General features: G+C 43.1%; 1 protein-coding gene across 2 annotated transcripts in view; it reads right to left on the minus strand.

The window, feature by feature from the left end:
* Positions 1–18,537, minus strand: part of EMP1 (epithelial membrane protein 1) — an 85,144-nt gene that overhangs the window by 19,823 nt on the left and 46,784 nt on the right. The window contains exon 1 of one of the 2 annotated variants that reach the window (XM_087814781.1): positions 18,244–18,353. The exons of the other annotated variant lie outside the window; for it this stretch is intronic. The gene's annotated coding sequence lies outside the window, so the exon portion shown is untranslated. Of the gene's footprint in view, positions 1–18,243; positions 18,354–18,537 lie in introns of those variants that run through there. 2 annotated transcript variants of the gene reach the window in all.

The raw sequence follows: 18,537 nt of genomic DNA on the forward strand, positions 1-18,537 counted from the left end.
ATGTGTGTATGCTCTTGGAACTTAGATTCCATAAAAAAATAAAAAACAAACTGGTGGCTATTCACCAAAATATTGATAAAATCAGGTGGTAAAATTATAGATGAATTTTAGTTTCTTCTGTGTCATGTTACCATAGTTTCCAAGTCTTCTGCAAGGAACCTATACAACTTTGATTTTTAGGGGGGAAAAATTAATGGAAAAGAGAGAATATTTTCTGAAATAGATGATGGGGAAAACACCACACACACAAATACACACACACACAAACTGACTGGACACCACATCTTCCCAAGTCCAAGAACTGACTTCTGTCCCTGTAAGGATGAGACAGGGTAGATTTTCCATTATAAACTGATGATTTGACAGCAGATTGCTTCCGTTTCTCATATCTTTCCTCCTCATCATCCCCCATCACTTGTTTGACAATAAAAATGCCTATTTGAGAGGAGCAACTCCCAGCAGTAGGTTGTGTCCCTGTGATCTCTGAGCAGCCTAACCCTCGGGAGGGCAGGATGGGGAGGCCCAGGAGCCCTCTTGGGCTATAAGAACAGATGACGCACATTCTCTCAGAGCAGCATTCTACCCCTCTCCCTGGCCTTCTCCCACCCTTCCGTTGCCTTTCACCTCCAAGGCCTTCTGCCAGTTTCAAACTCTCTTCCCACTGCCTGGCAATGGGGTGAGCCAGTGACTTGCCCTCTTGCATTTCAACCTTAAAGTGAGTAGATATGATAGCCTTCCAAATGGGCCTAATAAATCTCTCCTTCCGTGTACCTTTGCCGATGTAGGGTTTGGAGAGAAAATGTTAACTGCTTTGAGCTCTTAAACCACACACACGCGCGCGCACACACACACACACACACACACACACACACACGGACCATATAAAGCTAAGTTGTGTAAATATTTTTTTTAAATAAGTGCCAGTCCAGGATCTCTTAAGTCTCTTAATTAACCCTTGAAACATCGCCCGAGCTCATTTTGTAAAACAAAGTTATCAAGTCTGGGAAGAAAATTGGATCTGTTCTGGCTGAAGCTCCAGTCCATTGTGCCTCTGGACGGGCTTAAAACATTAAGCCTGTTTCTTTCCATGGCCGTGAACAGGACAATCTTAAGTCTGCGGACAGCAAAAGGTTTAGGGGTCTAAAACCACATGGGGCTGGAGAATGCAGCCCTATCTGGTGTCTTCTAGGTCTATTCAGACAAGGAGGGGGTATAATCTGCCTTCCTGCTCTGTGCTCCATTTCCCTCCTTTGGAAAGTGGGTTAGACACATTCACTTTCCACATGAGTAAAGAACTGGGCAAAGTTTTGTCTGACCCCAATAAAGCCATATATTCTCAGGAAGGAATGTCCCTTCTTGCCCAGTGCCACAGTTCCTCTCAGATATGGCAATATTCCCCCCTCCTTCTAAAGCAATAAGGATCAGCCTCTGGCGTGATGCCATCTGGGGCAGATTTTCAAGTCTGAACTGGCATGAATACTTTTAGTGAATGTAGGAATCAAGGGCTTTTAAGGACTAGATAGGGGAAATCTCCTAAGGTAGGTCTGGCCCCCTCAGTGGCCCCCAGAAAAGAAAACTCAGAATAGCTTGAACTTGTTTTTGCTCAAACTCAGTTAGCCAAAAAGAATCTCAAACATGTTCCCCAAAGCTGTGATATGCGCAGGGGATGTCAGTGTTCTTATTAGCAGCCACTGCTTGAAAGGTAAATCAATTAAAAAATAGTAAATAGTATTTCCAAAGTCGAATGAATGTGTGTTCTTTGACACTCCTGTTTGAAATTTGAGAACTTACCAGAAATTTCATCTTCTCCCTGTCACTTCTTTCTGCTCTGTTCCACTCTTTGTTTCTCCCACAGGCTGTTTTCTTCCTGCTTTTATTGTTTGCTTTCTTAAAATCCTTTCGGCGGGATGTAATTTTAACATAATTTTACAAAATGAGAAATCTCTAAAATCCCATTAGTCTTCCCCTTTCTAGTCTCTTAGTGAGCTTGTCCTGAAACTGCTTTTGAAAGACAAAGCTGATGAAACTCCAAGTGTCCGAGAACGGGGGCCCTTGGCCAGACATTTCCAGCCAAGTGGAAAGTCTCCATAACCAAGCGCTGTGATGGAGGTGGTTGTAGAAGAGACATGACAGTGTTGACGATGACATCTGAAACTGGCAGATGACATCTGGAACAAGCCAACAACCCTGCCACCTTGGACAGTTACTGGATTGACATTAACTGCTGTAATCAACTTTTTCAGGCAGTTGGGATGTGTATGGATGGTGAAATGGCTAAAAGAACAGAGCTCCCAAGCTATGTCTGCATGGCTATGGCTTCATAGCCAAGAAGATTAACAAACAAACAAAATTAGAAATGAAAAGATCCAGTCTTTTTCCAATTAACATCAACTGCAGTACCAGAAGATCTTAAAGGTGTATCACCTTCTTCACATTGCTCCTCATGCTACTGCACACGATTCCTACTGCTTAATGGACCATTTCGGGGCTGGAGCATGAATATTCATAAGTAACGGAAGAGTGACTGCCCCTCCCTTTGCATGGAGCGGGCACAGGTCCAGAAGGTAGATGCTGCCGACAGAGCAGGTACTCCATTAAGATCTAATACATTTAATCAATGGAGTATCCAGCTTCCAAGTAAGAGGCTCTGGTGTCCTCCACAATCCTCCCCTCAAACTCAGCTGCTGTTCAGAGCACCCTCTAGCTAAGGCCCCACAGCTGTAAGAAAAGCCATGAGCACATATTTTTAAATTTGCCCGAGGAAATTGTTGTGGAAGGGAGGCCGACAGCCCATCCTGGGGGCAGGGAGGGGGGAGCTTAAAATATATTCCCCACTAGGATTGTGTGGTCAGCAGAGCATAAACGGGCACTCTAGAAGTGACCTTTGAGACCAAGGTAGCACTTTCAGCCTCACAAATTGTGTCTTGTGTTTTAGTTGTGACTTAGTCACAACTAAGAAGAGTGACTCAATAATTCAGCCACATTGGAAATTCTTTCTGGTTAAATTTTAGGGTGATTAGTTGAATATTTTTAGGTCTTACAAGACTTAAATGACCTCTTTCAAATCCTTAAGACTCATGCGCGCACACACACACACTACACACCACACACCACACACCACACACCAAGGTGGCATTTGCCATTCCAAACAGATAGATTCCAGGTCCACCCTACTCCTTGTGAGCAGTGTGTAGGGAGGTGTCTCAAGGCACTTGAACCTGACAGAGCTCGTGGTCTCAGCTGGTCTTTCCCAGCAGGTCTGGGTGAACAATGATGACGAACACACAAAGCTCCTTTTCCAGACCCCACACTGGCCACCCTCCTTTGGTTAACACACTAGACCTTCAGCCAAATTATAGTGCTATCAAGTGTGACTTATTCAGTTACATCTTTCTAGTTATAATTTCACCTCAGCCATAGTTATCTGTGACTACACCCCTGCATCTTAATTAGAGTTGGGGGTCCATCAATCTCTGCCACCTTTTGTGACTATTTGGGGGGTCCCATCCACAGAGGCTCAAACCAACCACTCTAGTCTTCCTAATTTTTACTCTTAAATGAAGACTTTATTTTTGATATCAGGGGATGCCATAATATACCCTTTGTACTAAGAACTTTCATTTGAATATTCAAGGCATCATGCCCTCCAAAATGTCCTTCCTTCTGGATTGTGTGCTGGGTGGCACTGAGGGGAAAGTAACTATTAACCAATTAGATGTGAGGAAATTCACTCTCACCATCCTGCAAACCTCTGAAACTGTACACAGGATCCATGACCCCAAAAGACGATGTCCTTTTACTATTTGATTTTTGATTGTAAAAAATGAATCATCATCTTTTATTAGACATTTTTATTGATTTTGAGAGAAAGAGGAGGGGACAGGCGAAGGGAGAGGGAGGGGGAGAGAGAGAGAGAGAGAGAGTGAAATATCGATCACTGCCTCCTGCACACCCCCTACTAGGGATCGAGCCCACAACCCTGGACATATGCCCTGACTAGAAATCAAACCGACAACCTTTTCGTGCATGGGACGATGCCCAATGAAATGAGCCACACTGGCCAGGGCAAATGAACCATACCTTTTAACAAAATTCTAATAATGCATTAAAATGTAAATAAGAAAATTAAAATCATCCAAAGCCTCACCCTTGAAATAATTATTGTAAACACTCTTTCATATATAGGTATACATATATAAAATATCACCCAAGATGATGTACGTGCTGCATTGACATCTGCTATTATCACATGACAGGTCACAAGTGTCCCTCTAGCTCAGCCCCATAGCTTCCCATGTCAATAAATCCAGATCTGCACTGTTATTTGTAATGGCTACAAGTATTCTGTTATGTGCATCTACCATGAAGTACTTTTAAAATTCCCTATTAATGGACAATGGATATTTATGTTGCTTTGATTTTTGTCACCATAAACAATATTGTGGTGGACATCCTTGTACATAGCATATCTGCACATGTAATGACATATTTGCCATCTTACTGAATCTTCTATCCCCCAATTCACTGGATTGGCATATAGTACAGGTTTCAACACTCAATTGGTGCAATCTTAGAAAACTTACGTAAGCACTCTGGATCCTAGTCCCCATAATCTTAAGGGTTCCTTTCAGTATTAACATTTTATGATAGTTACTTTCCCAATTCTAAAAGCTCATGAGAAGCATGTATAAGTGGATGTCAACTATCTCTCTCTAACTTCTTCCTTCTCTTTAAGCTCATCAACAATGATTAACAGTTCATACTATTGTCCTTCTGATCTTTCATCTGAGAACATGAATCCAAATGAGACTGCTGAACCTTAAATATATAGGGCTGGGTAGTTGCCAGAAATTTGAGATTTTTAAGATTCTTTAGTTCTGGCTAAATTCCATGGACTGTTTCATTAGTGTTCTCAGCTTGACCACACCCATTTCCCAAAATTCCAGGCCCATGGCATCATTTTACTCTCATTGTATGCCTTAATTCCACGGCTCAGGATGTGACCTTGGCCAGTTGCACAGGATGGAGCCCGTACTGAACTCAGAGAAGCCACAGGACATGTGCTAGTGATCTATCCCTGATGAGCTTATAGTTCCTGGCCTCCTGGTACTGTGCAGTGCCCTCATCAAACTGGGCGCAGTGCAATAGACATGTCTGTGCTGGTGGGGCTTTTGCCAGGGGATTTCCAGCATTATCTCAGAAACGATAAAATGCAAGGTCCATGCTAGATGGTGGCAAGGTGACAGCTGCACAGATTCCTTAGCTCCATGCTGGGTGACTGATGGAGGAGTAGGGAGGGGTTGACTCATTGGGCACTGGCTGTTGGACTGTCCTCAGCCTGCTGAAGTAGTGGCCAGGGAGCCGCTCTGAGGACTCAGGTCTAGAATTGTATAGACTCCAAGAGAGAGGTCTGCTAAAAATAATAACAACAACAACGGTAAAAATTTACATTTGCATAGCATCTTATGGATATACTTTCCTTGTATTTTAATCTTTTTTCTTTTAAACCTTAATGAAAGAGCAAAATTGAGGCTCAGAAAGGCCTAATTGCTTGACCAAGGCCACAGACCACTAAGGAATAGCATCAAGGTTTCTTAAATGGTTTCTTTGTTGAAACTTTTTCTCTTTCCTCTACATTGCTTACCTTTTTGTGGCTCATGGAAGCTATAAAGGGTCTGCTGTAGATCCAGGATGGCCCAAAAAGGTAGAGGACTCCCAGTAAGTGAGATGGGTTGAACTACTCCATTTGGCTTCCTGTATACTCAAGGAGCACCTTGTGACTCCAAGAGATCCCTCCCCACAACCCGCACCAATGATCTCTGAGTGGGCAAGCCTCTGGGTTCCTTGTTCCAGACTTGTCTTGCACGCCGGGCGATCTGTTGAGAAACAACTTCCCTAGAAAAATTTGCTTGAGTATCCTGCTCTATCTACCAAATTCAATTTAGTGAACCAGTTCAAGCTTGCGTTTCAGGCACGCTTTGGACATATTGGAGACTTTCCCCCAGAAATAATCCTTAGTTGAAGACAAAGAATTAAAAATTATAAGGGCTTTATGACACAAGGTGTACATCTGATAAATAGATCAATGGGAGGATTTAAGGATTTATCTTCTCCAAAGAGAACACAAATTGGTTTCAGAGTATGTAGAGGGGCTGCCATTTATGGGATTTGAAACAGTGATATTTAGAACTTGGACAAAGCACTTAAAGTCCTATTTGGGGCAGTGGAGCTCCAACTGCCAGGTTAAGGAGCTGCCAAGCTGTGGAAAATCCACAGCAGAGGAAAGGAGAGGCTCAGGTGATGAAGAGCATAGCCCTACCTGAGAGAGAGTTTGGGGGAACATTCTCCTGGCTAGAAGGGGGCCATCCTTCCATGCACATCTAAAAAGGCAACACAGAAGTCAATGGGAGGGCAACCATTTAGGCCACAGCAAAGTAAGGCTACATGAGGGTAGGAGTCCTTCTTTATTCATAGATGCATCCCAAGCAGCTAGAACAGTTCCTGGCACTTGGTAGGTGACCAGTAAATATTTGTTGAGTGAGTGAAACAAAACCAAGGATTTGAATGAAGAATGTGGGGTACTCTCAGGAAGTAGGTAGGGTGATTAACAGCATGCAGTGCTTCCCCCTTAATTAACCCACCAAATAATAATAATACCTGAAAGAAAGCAGATCACTTACCATAAGAGCGATGAGTAAACTAAAAAAGCAAGCACAGGCTCATTTTACAAATATTGCAACAGGTAAGATAGACAGCTAGTGGGGAGGGACCTGGGGAAGCTGTGGACAATGGCAGTAACACCAGCATCTGCTACACTTTCAGCCATGTATCCACTTATGCTGGCCATTTTAATAGGGGACAAAGGGGAAACATGACTGCAAGAAAGGAATGTGTCATAAAAGTGAGCAAGCCATCTGGGCTTTTAACTGTCACAGAACTAAAAGCATCGCAGAGGGCATCAGCTCACAGAAATCGCTGGGTTGGAGATAAGGCTCAACTCAATCCAAAATCAGATTTGTGATCTTCTCTCTCACATGTGCACATCTCCTGTATTTCTCATTAGCAGAGCCTTCCATGACACCCCACTTCTTAAGATTGGAAGAGGTGTTCCTTTGTGCCCCCAAATCTCTGTGCTTACCCTTCAACAGAACCTCCTTGTTAAATTACGGGCTCCTTCACAGCCAAGTACTGTCAGTCCTTGATGTAGCTCAGCTCCTAAAACAATACCTTGCCTACAGTGAATACTCAATAAACAATTGTCCAAAAATTAAATGAATTAATGGCTCCATCATCCACCCAGTCAATTTAGACTCCTCCCTCTGCCATACTCCATGTCCAAAGTCACCGAGTTCAATTTAATCCACTTTAAGGATTTCAGGCCTGCCCCCTCTTCTTCATGCCTCCTGCTATGGCCTTTGCTTAGGGCTTCTTTTGTCTAGACTGTCACAGTGGCCTCCTAACATTGGTCTCCTCACCTCTGAGCACTCTCTGTTCTAAGCTGTCCTCTATACCAGAGGTTTTGAGCTAGCAGGCACACACATAACTTGTTTGGCCCTGAAAAAGCTCTAAAAATTATCTGAATTAGTGTCCTACATTTTAAAATTAAGAAATTTTAAATAAAATTTTGGTTTTCCAAAATTTCTTTAAAAAATCAGAGGGACTGGCAACAAAGGGACTTTGTTCATTCCCACACAGCAGCACTAAGCCTGGAAGAGCTGGAGACATGGAGCCTGCCACCTTCAGCAGGGACATCCCTTCCTTCCCACATGACCTGATCCCTTGGCTCCACGGGCCTGGTTCCCTGTAGGCCATGGGGTTTGTGGCTCCTGCTGTTTCCTGACACCAGAGTTATCTGTATGAGGCACAGACCTACCTACCGAGTCAGATCATGTGACTGCAACCTAATTTTGCTGACAGAATAAAATCATGGCATGCAAGGCCCACCACACACTGGCCATTCACCTTTCAAGCCTGTGCCCTCCTTTCACGCTGCACCTTAAACGTGTTGGGCATTTTTTCTCCTCTGAGGCTTCACTCAAGCTCGAGTCTCCAGTCTGAGTGCTGGTCTTGTGCTACATGGGTAGAAAGAATGTGCTGGAATCAGGCTGCTTAGGTGCAAACCCTCTCTAAGCCTTCATTTCCTCATTTGTCAAATGGAGATAATACTAGTTGACTCCCCATGGGATTATTGGGAGGAGCAAATAAATAATACTTGTCAGGTTCTTAACATGGGGCCTGGCACATAGCAAGGGCTTAATGAGTGATACTCGTGCTGTTGTTGTTGCTGTTGTCCTGCCCCTCTCCCCGAAGAAATGCTGTTCTACCTCCATAGCCGGTTCACATGTCACCTTCTCAATGAGGTCTTCTCCAGACCTCCACCCCACACTAAGTAGAATGAGTCATCCCTCGCCATGAGCCAGAGAATGGCACTGACCACACCATCTCACCCTTAGCTGAACTGTGTCCATCCTTCTGTGCACCACTTACTCCCTGAGGGCCAAGTTGGGCATCTTCAAACACCCAGTGCCTGGACACTGTAGGCACTGAGTGTTGCTTGAATTAGTTGGGTTGGAGATGAAGACAGAAACAACCAGAGGGTGAAACAATTGTTTCCCAGAGTTCTATACACCAAACATTGTCATGGGATGCCATTTGCCACCTGAATGTAGTCAATAAAAGACAAAAAGGAAAAAGGACAAGTTCAGAGCATTAAAGCAAGCTACGTCACTTAATTATATGGCTTTTGCTTTCCCGAGCCTCAGTTTTCCCATCTGTAAGATGGAAGTAATAATGCTTTCCCTGCCTCACTGGAATACATGAGGATCTAATGAGGGTAACATAGGTGAGTACATTTTCCAAACTGCAAAACCTTCGTTCCGGTGCCTGGCACAACCTGCAACCCTTATTTAATGAGAATTGGAGAGTACAAAAATGAATTTCTATAGGATCTGGATTACTAACATACAGTTATTAGGTGTGCGTGGAAAAGCAAAAAATTAGCCCCCAAAACAAATACCAAAAAACCATGATGGGACTTCACTGAGAAGATGGACTTGGTGTGAATCCCAGCTTTGTCACTTTGAAGGACTCTGGGCAAATTCTTAACCTTTCTGAGCCTCAACTTCTTTATCTCTAAAATAAAGAGAATAAAACCTATCCCAGAAATCACATGACATATGTAGGAACCTTGAACAGTACTTACCACCAAGGCTCTCAATAACGTCTGCAGACTGAATGAGTGATAATGAACGAGCATCAGATATAAGAGAACTAGAAATACCAATTTAAATTTTAAAATAACATTAGAATGAAGGTATAATATATATTTTCTTATTTGGGATGGAGGGGAATTGAGTATTCAAAGCCTTCTACCCAAATCAAAGCCCTCTGCAGCCCTGTTCCTGATCACTCACTTGGATCCCTGTGGTCATTTCCTATCTTATCTCCCCACTCCAGGCACCCTCTTCTGATTCTTCTCCACTCTTCTCGAAGTGGCTTTCCTAAACTACCATGGCTCTCCTCTGTGTAAAGCGGTTCAATGGCAGCCCACTGTTGCTAGAATACAGACCCACTACTTGGCCAGCATGCAAGGCCTTTCACGGCCTGATCTTACCTATTTCACCAGTCCCATCACTCACCGATGTGTCACCCACTCCTCATGCCTCATATCCCAGCCACACAGTTCTAGCACACCTCTAAGCCTTCAGTGTCCTGTTTTCATGAAATTCCCTTTCCCTACTGCCTTGTCTTCAAGATTCAGCTTAGGGACCAACTTTCCCAGGAAGACACCCTCCACATGACTGTGGATTTGGTTCCCCTCCTAGGAGCTCCCACAACCTCTGAGCACACTTGTCCTTACACTCATCAGAAGAAAACACAATATTCATGTACTTGCTTGCCTCCCCCTTTCCATCAGATCCTGGAAAGCAGGGATGGTCTTCTGTGTTTGAATCCTCACAAATTACTAACCATGCCTAACTAAGCACAGTTGGTGCTTTATTGTTTTTATTGAACAAAATATGTTTATAAGTGAATGGATGACTATTAAAATGTACTATAAATAAGTTAATCTCCCTGCCCCCTCCAAAAATATCACTCATCTCCTGTCTTTATAGGCTCACCTTCACAGACAAAAAGAGGTAAAAAAAGTAAGCAATGGTGGACTGTGAGGCCCTGTAGAACTGTGCTCAAGCACACAGACACTGGTGTTAGACAGAGGCTAAGTGTCAATTTTGACCCTACAACTTACTAACTCTGAGGCCTGGGCATATTATGTAACCTCTCTAAGGCTCAGTTTCCTTCTCTGCAAAACAAATGTAACAAGAGTACATACTTCATAAAGTTTTTATGAAAATAAGATAAGGTGATGCAGGTAAAGCACAGTGATAATCACAGTAAAGCATTTGATAATTTCAATAAATGTTTAAAACAAATTAAGGGTTAAGAAGTCTTAGTAACTGTCTTGTTGATAATGAATCAGCAAGCAGTTGAGTGCCTGTCTATTAGACCCATGGGGAGCAAAGAGGACCGAATCACCATTATGATATGGAACAGTGTACAAGGCCACGGAAATGCTTGCCCCCTATGCTGAAAGGGAGACCTGAGCTCAGTGGTGAGCATGCCCCTTGGCAAAGTGGCTGAAACACTCAAGAAGCCAAATGTGGTATTTGCAGCAGCTCCTAGACTTCCCACTATCCACAGTGTTCGCCCTTATTACACTCCATGGACCTGTAATTTGCTCTGAAGTACTCAGCTCTCCACCCCATGCTTTATTTCCCAACTTCTCAAGTGCTTTTCAGCCTTCTTGACTCACTTATGATGCATTCCCTCAGGCCTTCTGCAGGCCACTTTTAAAAGCCTGAAACCTCTCATAATGTGATAGTTGGCTTTATCAGGATTTTATCATATGGCTTTGGAGCACTCACCTAGGTGAATATTGGTCAGGATCAATAAAAGAGGGGGGAAAATAGTGCATGGGGAGGGTAGACGTCCCAAGGCCAGCTCTCCCCAGGTTCCACGCTGAGTGTCACTTTCTCAGGGAAGGACTGATAGGTGAGCATTAACTCTGTGACCCTGGTAAACTAGCTCCTTCTGGTAGGAATGTTTCCAGGAGCTCGTGGCACCTTGGCTGATGCCTGCCTTAGACCCACTCCTTGGTCAGCCCCACCTACCTTCTCCCTGTCTCTTTCAACTCCCCTTTCCTATCAGTAGCCCCAAGACCCTAGACATGCTCTCTGCCCTGGTGGCTCCAAGTCAGAGGGTGCAATCCAACCACACCCCCAGTGCCTAGTCACCAGGGTGCATCACTTAACCTCTTTGTTCCCCATTTAGTCACTTACCCCAGGCTGAAAGCTCTACGATGAAAGATGAGCTTGACTGCTACTAGCACCTCTCAGACTTATGACTAGATTCCACAACAACCAAAGGATGCCCATCATTTTATTTCACACGGTTAAGCACTATCATGATAATGATAATAATGGGTACGACTTTCTGCATGCTTTACCTTCTGTCTTACTTTCTGTGTAACTTACAACAGCCCTGTTTCTTTTATTTCCAATTTAGAGATGAGAAAACTGAGGCTCAGAGAATGAAGTAGCATGCTCACTCACAAGGTAAGTGGCCAAGCAAGACTTGAGCCCATGGCCCACTGGCTGAGGGCAGAGCCCTGGGTTTTTGCCCATGCCACCTCCCCAGCAAACTCTGCTAGAGCAAGGGACACTCCCACACTTGTGCAGCCTCCCAGTCCCAGAGGCAGTGATGGAGATGCCCATATATCCCTGGTAAATTTCTGGATGCTGATGCATCTACCAAATAGTATAATTAGGCAATATAATTGTTTTTCTTTAAAGTGTGTAACATGAGACACAGAGAAAACATGTATTACAGTGTACAGAATTTCAATGTAATGGTATCAACTTTGTCCCTCTAATTTCTTCTCCCAACTAGAGAAAGTTTTCTTGATTTTCAAAGGTTTGGATATAGCCTCACCCCTGCATGCATTTCCTCTGGCTACTCACTGAGCTGCCCTTCTACTAAAGTACTTATTCAGCCTGGACTATGCATTTTTAATAATTTTTGTTTTTACTCAAATGTCATCTTGTAATAACCTTTCTGGTCACTTATTCTAAAATTGCAGCCCCTCCCCAATTCTTGCTACCCCTCTTCGCTGCTTTATTTTTCTCCTAAGCACTTTCACCATCCAGCATGTACATTCTACTGATTCCTCCTAGTTTTTCCCTGCCTCCCCCATTAGAGCATAAGCTCTCTGAGGGCAGGCTTTTATTTACAATTTTTTTTCACGGCTGCCTTTCCCAGAGCTGTGTCTAGTAGGCGCTCAGTACGTATCATTTGAATGCTCTGTGTGCTTTATTTCCAGTTTACTTCAGCTAAGTTAGTTCTTCCTCTTTAAATAACTATGAAGTCCTCAAAGATAGTAACCAGACCATATATATCTTCTGTATCCTCACAACATTTCGAGAGGTGCCAGGCACATAGATAGAAGTTATTTTAAAACCCACTTGCCTGATTAACTGTGTAGCAAATTAAGCAAAACTGAGGGCCATAAGCCCTATTTGAGGTTACCTGGATCTTTTCTTCATTGTGAATTCACTGGTCTGAACATTTTAATCTGCATGGCAGCAGGTGGAGGTGGGCTACTTCGCACTGAAAAATGATTTCTCCATTATTCCTCCAAATTAACTGCCGGCGGATTATTTTATTTTTTTAATTATTATAAAATTATTTTTCTTCTCTCCTTGCCTTGGAAGCCCATTGGGTCCCTTCGGTCCCTGTTCCTCTGATAGCTCCCTAATGCTAAGAGTGGAATTCAGCTTGTTGTACAAATTCTGGTGCCTGCCAGGTTCAGGGAAGGATGCACATGCCCCAGCCCAGCAGAGTGACTGACTCACACTACAGAGAGGTTTGCGCCCACAGGCTATGCCCAGGGGAGATGGCTGGTTTCCATGGCCGTCTCACCCACAGTATGTCTGTGTGTGCACGTGCTTGTGCACACGTGTGTAAAAGCACGTGTGTGGCAAGCCTACTCTGCCTGATTTACAGTCCTCCCAAGATGTGCTGGCTCCTCGGGGAGCACCAGGTGTTGAAATCTTGTGGGAAGGACTGGCCTTGACCCTGAGAGAATTCTCTAGGTGCCGAGTCAGAGGATTAGTTCCATCTGCCACCACCCTAATCAGGCCACAAGTTGCCATGGGTAGACAGTGAAATCATCTTTTCTTCTGGTTTTGGTGGTTACTATTTTTAACTGTGTTGAATGGCCAGGAAGAACCTGAGGGGAAGGTAGCCAGAGCAGCAAAGACCAATTTCCTGGCTCAAGATCCCCACGGCCCAGGCAGTTTCCTGTTTGCCAGAGGAGAGCTGAGGGGGCACGGGATGGGGGGGAGGGAGTTATTCCCTTATAGTTTTAAGGTTTTGCAGCACTTTAAGGAAGAGAAAAAAGAAATCTTCAGCTCTGCCCAGGCTCATCCCTAAGGTCAATTATTTCTTCTCTTGGGTCGGGGCAGGGGAGGTTGATGAGCGGGAGGGAGCAGAAGAAGGAAAGAGAACAGAAGGGGGGGGGTGTATTTAAAATGCTCTTTGTCTGTTATCCATCCAAAACCTGGCCTTTCCATGGGTGTAGGAGGCCACTGTGACTTCTCCATATTTATAGTATTTGGCAGATTTGCGGAACACAACTCTAACAATGTATTTTAAATGAAGCCAAATGAAATGCATTCCTAGTCCACGGGAAAGTTCTTAATTTTTGTTTTGTTTTGTGTTTTGTTTTTGGATATAATGTGATGTAAACAGTTGGTGTTGGCTGAAGCGTCACAGATAATCGCACAGTGTATGAAGCTGATGTGAGTCTGGGTGGGAACCAGGTGACCCAGACCAGAATGGGGCACCCTGGAAAAGATCTAGTCACTCAAACTGTTCCCAGATCTTAGAGCCCCCAGGAGCAGGGTGTAGCTCCAGGATTCTACCAGTTCTCTACCTGCCATATTTTCCAAAGTTTTTTTTTTTTTTTGATGACCTGATTCTCTCCATCCACATTAGCCCCAGTGCAACTCTCTATCCACCAAAGGTCTCCAAGGATCAGGGCCTATTAGGGGAAAAGTTTCTGGAATCAGCACGCAGAAGTCATGAACCCAAACCCAACATATTGTTCCTTCTAATCTCCCAATTATATCTTGGAAGGTTCTATGTCTAAATCCTAAAATACGTTTATGTTATTTCTGAAAGTATACAGGCCTCACTGAGCTTCACTGGCCCATGTGGATGTCTATATGTACACCTTCTTTACTGACCTGATGGAGCTTTGTTTTCCTCATTTGTAAAAAAGGATATTGGATATTGAAATAAAGGTTCTTCCAGCTTGAAAATTCCAAGATTCAACAAAAATGCATTCAGTGTCACTCCTCCAATCCCATAGCCTTTTTAATTCTGCATCCTGCTAATGGTTCCTCTGACTTAAATCCTATCTTGAGATCTTTTTCTCCATTCCAAATGTATCAACACTAGTTCATCTTTAAGCTTCTCCATGCTAGACTATTAGAACTATCCTCTTAGGGAGTACATTGGTTTCTAGTTTTCTTCTGCTAAGTGATACCACAAGTAGCTGTTCAGAATAACTGGCCCCACAGACCATCTCATATCTGACTCAGAACCTGTATATGGCTCCTACTTTCCTGCTCCCACTCCCCCCTTTAATCTCATTAACACCTGGTTGCTACTCAGCCCTCCATTCACCTTGAAGATTCCCACCCTTTTGTGTCAACAATAACATCTCCGTGTGACCTCCCCACTCTCCAAACCAGTCTTCCTCCACCCTTTCTGCAAACCTCAGCCAGGATGCACTGCCTGGAGACTGACTCCCATCCCCTCAGTGCTCCCTTCGTCCTGTTTTCTTTGCCATTTTTATGACATATTTTATAACATTTATAACATTCTCTAGTGGTTTCATGTTTATTCACTGACCCCTCTCTAAGAAAAAACATCCAAAAAGGGGATCCTGGGAAAGGTGTGGCCTTCTCTCCTTTATCTGCAATTAATAAAAAAAATGAAAAGGCACTTTTCTCAAAGTTTATTTTGAGGGCTTGAAGTGAAACCCTTTTCTCCACAGTCTTTTTTGATTCAATAGTCTTCTTGGTGCCATAAGAAACATTTTCTGGACAACCTCTAGAAACACCATTTCTCATGATAAGACTGCAGAGGTACACTGCAACTTTCAGCTTTAAGGAGCTAGGTCAATCCCCCCAGGATGGCCTCCCAGCTTCAGGAGCACATGGATTGTCACCCTTGGAAACAATGGCACTGCTGGTGCCTCACGTTTGTGTCTGTGTGCCTCAAGCACTCTATGGAAGGAGGCAGAGTGAGGGTATAAATTTCCTTCAACTGTGCTTCTACCCTATGTTTACGTAGACTTGTCCTCTGGTGGCCTAGAGAGGTTGTTACTGAAGGTGTCAGGGGGCCCAAGAAAATAAACTTGAGGGGAAATGGTTTATACATTTTTTGATAGAAACACTACCTTGTTACAAGTTCTGGAACGAATATCTGCACTTTGAATAGTTCGATAAAATGAATATCAAGTCCTTGATTATGTTTTTATCTCACTCTGATTCTCCAGCCCTTGGGTCCATCACTCAGGGCCTACCAGTTACAGATTCTGCATCTCCAAGAGCAGGGTCATGAACCTGAAAGGAATCTCCCCAGTCAGGTTCAGCTACAGAGTTAAATCAATCTATCCAATGAAAAGGGTGGTGGCAGGTTCACACACCTATGGCAAAAGTCATTCTAAGGGAAATGTCTAATTTTTAACCTAAAATCTTCCTTTTAGTGTAGAGGGGGTGATTTCTAGCCTTTCAAGCTCTGACATGCTTATCTCCTTCTTTTCATTTCATTACACCACCTATGAGACATACAGGCATTATTATTTTTAGTAGTAAAATGAATCGAAGTAGATTGGTTTGGGCACTTGAGGATTTCTTGAAATCACAGAGGGCCTCCTGGGGTAACCTGAATCAGAGCTAAAGTCCTTAGAGAAGAGGCTCTGGAGTCAGACAGACCAGGTTTAATCTAATTTCTAGTTGCAGGGCCTTAGATAAGGCATTCAGCCCTTTGAGCCTCAGTTTCCTCAGCTGTAAAGTGGGGATAATACCGTCTAGCTGATTGGATTGTTAGTAACAATAAATGTGATAAATGTAAGTAAATTACTTAGCACATAGGCATGCAACAAATGTAGACTTAACCTAACAGATTAATATTAGAGGACTATGTGCCATGGCACGCAGAAAAGAACTCGTGGATGGAGAATAGTTCATTCCTGAGGCATTTTCTCTAGTCTAAGTTGCCAAAAGATAAGAATGAACACATACGTGCAAGAAGACAGAGCTAAGCGTAACAGACAGGTAAAAAGAAAGGTGGAGGACAAGTCAACAGAAAGGGATATTCCAAACAACATCACATTCTTTGGAATCCAAAGACAAGGGCTGGGTTTTGAGCTTTAGTCACTTCTGAGGTGTGATTTGCTACAGAAGACAGGGCTGAGATGCTCTCTCCAGCAGGGACCTGAATTGTGATAGGAGACAAACCATTTGCCTTCTCTCTGGAAGGACCGACTGAAGCCAGGGAAGCCAGTGTAATGAATACATGCACTCCCTGTGTTCACTGCGGTGTTATTGACAATAGCCGAGATAGAGAAGCAACCCAAGTGCCCTTCAACAGGCAAGTAGGTACGAAAGCTGTGGTATACACAGGGTGGGACAAAAGTAGGTTTACAGTTGTGAGTACACAAAATACAGGGCTTCTATTGTTATTTATTAATTATTATATAGTTGTACAGTAAATTACTGTATAGTAAATAAACAGTTGTTCTATGGAAAATAATACAGTAATTAATAAGTAACAATAAGAAGAAGCTCTGTATTTTGTGTACTCACAACTGTAAACCTACTTTTGCCCCACCCCGTATATACGATGGAATATTACTCAACCATAAAAATATGGAATCTTACCATTTTTGACAGCACAGAAGGACCTAGAGGGTATTATGCTCAGTGAAATAAGTCATTCAGAGAAAGACAAATACCATATGATTTCACTCATATATGAAATCTAAAGAACAATAGAAATGAACAAACAAAACAGAGACAGACTCATAGATACAGAGAACAGACTGATGGTTGCCGGAGGGGAAGAGGGTTGGGGGAATGGATGAAAAGGTGAAGGGATTAAAAGCAACAAATCGGTGTTACAAAATAGTCATGGGGATGTAAAGTACAGAATAGAGAATATAGTCAATAATATCGTAACATGGTGTCAAGTAGGTACTGGAAATATTAGAAGAACACTTTGTAAAGTATATGATTGTCTAACACCTAAAACCACTACAAAATAATATTGAATGTAAACCCTAATTGAAAAATTTTTTTTAATTTAAAGTACCAGCTCTCCTGGTGTAGATGTGTGACTCAACTAGGAGGTGTGAGAGGTGTGGAAAAGCCTAGAGAAGAAGACAGAGGACAGCCTTTATGACCTGATGCTCGGGCAGAATGCAATGGTTTAAGGCCTACAGTGCAGCATTTGGGGGCAAAGTAGGCTCATGGTAACACCAGACTCTCTGGAATATTTTAAAAATAATAAATTACAACCTGGCCGTGCACTCCCTATGTTCATTGCAGTGTGCATGACTCAGTGGTTGAGCATCGGCCTATGAACCAGGAGGTCAAGGTTCAATTCCAGGTCCTGGCACATGCCTGGTTTTCAGGCTCGATCCCCAATAGGGGGCGTGCAGGAGGCAGCCGATCAATGACTCTCTCATCACTGATATTTCTCTCCTCCCTTCTCTTTCTGAAATCAATAAAAAACAAACAACAACAAAACGATGAATACAACCAACTTACAAGAACAAAATAATTTGCCACCACAGATGCCAAACAGAATCTATCTGATCCAAAGACATGAAATACACCCAGCTTGCAGTTAAAAGTCAGAATGAAGTGTATATGTTTCCTGAACCACAGACTGAACTAAACCCGGCTTACTTATCTCCCTAAGCCTTAAACCAATTCTAAGTGGGTTTAAGATACAAATGTAAAGATGTACATTTTAGTGTGCAAGCACAGATTCAGTTTTATAAAACTGAATCAGGTACTAATCAAATATCAAAATTTGCTCAGAATCAGGCTTAAACAGTAGCTTAATAATCCAACTCCAATTAGAGTAAAAGAAAAGGAAATAACTCACAGTTAGCCAATGGTGATGATGATGATGAAGATGGTGGTGATGATCATGATGGTCATGATCGTGATACTACTGTACTTCCTGGTACCTGATTCCCAGCATAATGACATATATCTGTGTACCAAGGGTGCACTGATCCTTTCCCCCTGCAATGATCTCAGTACCTTCTACTTGGATCATCTATCTTCTGACTGGTGTGGGCTTTGAGAAATGTTATTGAGCTGCAGATCACAGGTAAAGACTAGGTCCCACATAGAAAAACAGAAGGTGGCTAGCTAACTTTTACAACTTAATAAT

Source organism: Miniopterus natalensis, chromosome 2, assembly GCF_054644295.1.
Source record: "Miniopterus natalensis isolate mMinNat1 chromosome 2, mMinNat1.hap1, whole genome shotgun sequence".
In the NCBI taxonomy this organism is placed as follows: domain Eukaryota; kingdom Metazoa; phylum Chordata; class Mammalia; order Chiroptera; family Miniopteridae; genus Miniopterus; species Miniopterus natalensis.